Raw genomic sequence first — 2982 nt, forward strand, 5'->3', positions numbered from 1 at the left:
AGCTGATCCTCCAACCTCAGCCTCCAGGGTAGCTGGGAAACGGCAGGCATGCGCCACCACGTCCTGCTAATTTTTATATTCTTTGCAGAGACAGGGTTTTGCTATGTTGCCCAGGCTGGTCTCAAACTCCTGGACTCAGGCAATTTGCCCAGATGGTTCACTTTTGAGACACTCCTTCTAGGGCTTCAGTTGGGAGAGGATTTGATATGGGAGCCTGACATTTTGTCTGATATATGACTACATCTCTCACCAAGTAAGTGCCAGTTTCAGAGCTCAGCCTGCTCAGGTATTAGAAGCTTAGTCTGGAGATTTTAGCCTGAGGTCAAGCCTAGGCGATGTGGATGTCATGGCCTCACCCAGCGATGTCTGTCTGGTGGGCTCTGTCTTGGGATCCCAGGCTTGGTCCTTATCTGAAATTGACTATCTGGAAGCATCCTCTGCACATTCAATCTCGTGGTTCAACCTGCATTTTAATCTTGGAGCTCAGTCTGAGGTGTTGTGTTAGGGGCTGAGTTTGGGCGTAGGCTTTGAGAGTTCAGTCTTAGACATGTCAGTATGGCCACCTGAAGACTTCATGTAGCTTGAAGTGTTTGCTCTAGGGTAGGGTACTTAAACTGGGATACATGGACTTATAAAGCATCATGCATAGAATTTTGGGGTATCTGTGTCTCTCTTTTCTCCCTCCCTTCCTTTTTTTTTTTTTTTTTTTTAATGGCTTCTCACTCTGTTGCCCAGGCTGGAGTGCCGTGGCGCCATCTCGACTCACTGCAACCTCCGCCTCCCAGCTTCAAGAAATTCTCCCACTTCAGCCTCCTGGGTAGAGTAGCTAGAACTACAGGTGTGCACCACCACGCCTGGCTAATTTCTGTATTTTTAGTAGAGATGGGGTTTCACCCTATTATCCAGGCTGGTCTCGCCCTCTTGACTTCAGGTGATCCACCCACCTTGGCCTCCCAAAGTACTGGGATTACAGGTGTGAGCCACCGCGTGAGGCCTGATTGCAATTTTAAAATTTGCAAAGAAATATACAACTTGGAATGGTGTTTTTGTAATATTTTGATAACTGTATTTTGGTGTTTTTGTAATATTTTGATAACTGTATTTTAACACACTTGAATTCCTTTGTAAACCTATATTTTATTTTATGCATTTAAAAACATTATTCTGTGCTAGGCTCATGCCTGTATTCCTAGCACTTTTGGAGGCTGAGGGAGGATCACTTGAGCCCGGGAGTTTGAGATCAGCCTGAGAAACATAGTGAGAAACTGGTCTCTGCAAAACAATTTTTTTTCCCACCTAGGCTGGAGTGCAGTGGTGCAATCTCAGTTCACTGCAACCTCCGCCTCTTGAGTTCAAGAGATTCTCCTGCCTCAGAATTTTTTTTTTTTATTCCCCACTCTGCTGGTAGAAATTTTAAAAATAAAATAAAATAAAAACATTCTGGGAAGGGCTATATTGACTTTACCAGATTGCCGATGGGGGTTCAACTCACAGAAAAGTGAAGAAGTTTGTTACTTAGGATACTTGGCCTTGGACATCAGTCTCAAAGCTAAATCTCAGGGTTCGTTCAGAGGCCTTGGTTTCTTATGTCCCAGAGAGGGACTCCATGTGTAGGGAAATATAGCAGGCATAGTCTCTCTGTGTATGTTTGAGGCCTCAGACTGTGGGAACTTGAACTGAGGTTTTCAATATCTTCACTTGGGCCTCTCTGGACTCAAACTACATTGCTCACTCTACAAAAAATGAGTCTCTGGAGCTACGGAGAAGGCTATGCCCCTGAGGTTCTCTTTCAGCCTGGAACTGCTCATAAGTATCATCACACACCATGTTGCTTCCTGCCTCTGTGTATTTGCACACGTTTTTTTCCCTTGCACAGAAGGCTCTTTCCTCCTTTTAGTAACACCTTCCACCCCCATACACACACACTCCCCATCAGGCAGCAAAATTCTACTCAAACTTTTTTTTTTTTTTTTTTTTTTTAGACAGAGGCTTGCTCTGTCGCCAGGCGCCCAGGCTGGAGTGCAGTGGTGCAATCTCGGCTCACTGCAATCTCCGCCTCCTGGGTTCAAGCAATTCTCCTGCCTCAGCCTCCAGAGTAGCTGGGTCTACAGGCGTGCGCCACCACCTCCAGCTAATTTTTGTATTTTTTAGTAGAGACGGAGGTTTCACCATGTTGGCCAGGATGGTCTTGATCTCTTGACCTCATGATCTGCCCACCTCAGCCTCCCAAAGTACTGGGATTACAGGCGTGAGCCACCGCGCCCGGCCAATTCTACTCAAACTTTTAAGAATCAGCAGGCATTGCACAGAGATAGATTTATCATAGAATTTATCTATTTGAAGAGTGTTTAAGATTTGTCTGGCCGGGCGCGGTGGCTCACGCCTGTAATCCCAGCACTTTGGGAGGCCGAGGCGGGTGGATCACGAGGTCAAGAGATGGAGACTATCCTGGTCAACATGGTGAAACTCCGTCTCTACTAAAAATACAAAAAACATTAGCTGGGCATGGTGGCACGTGCCTGTAATTCCAGCTACTCAGGAGGTTGAGGCAGGAGAATTGCCTGAACCCAGGAGGCGGAGGTTGCGGTGAGCCAAGATCGCGCCATTGCACTCCAGCCTGGGTAGCAAGAGTGAAACTCCGTCTCAAAAAAAAAAAAAAAAAAAAATTTGTCTGGCTGGGCGCAGTGGCTCAGGCCTGTAATCCCAGAACTTTGGGAGGCCAAGGTGGGCGGATCACCTGAGGTTGGGAGTTCAAAACCCGCCTGGTCAATGTGGAGAAACCCCATCTGTACTGAAAATACAAAAAAAAAAAAAAAAAAATTAGCCAGGCGTGATGGCAGGTGCCTGTAATCCCAGCTACTTGGGAGGCTGAGGCAGGAGGATCACTTGAACCCAGGAGGCGGAGGTTGTGGTGAGTTGAGATCGCACCATTGCACTCCAGCCTGGGCAACAAGAGCGAAACTGTCTCAAAAAAAAAAAAAA

This window comes from Sapajus apella, unplaced genomic scaffold (assembly GCF_009761245.1).
Source record: "Sapajus apella isolate SASKATOON/1434 unplaced genomic scaffold, GSC_monkey_1.0 scaffold164, whole genome shotgun sequence".
In the NCBI taxonomy this organism is placed as follows: Eukaryota; Metazoa; Chordata; class Mammalia; order Primates; family Cebidae; genus Sapajus; species Sapajus apella.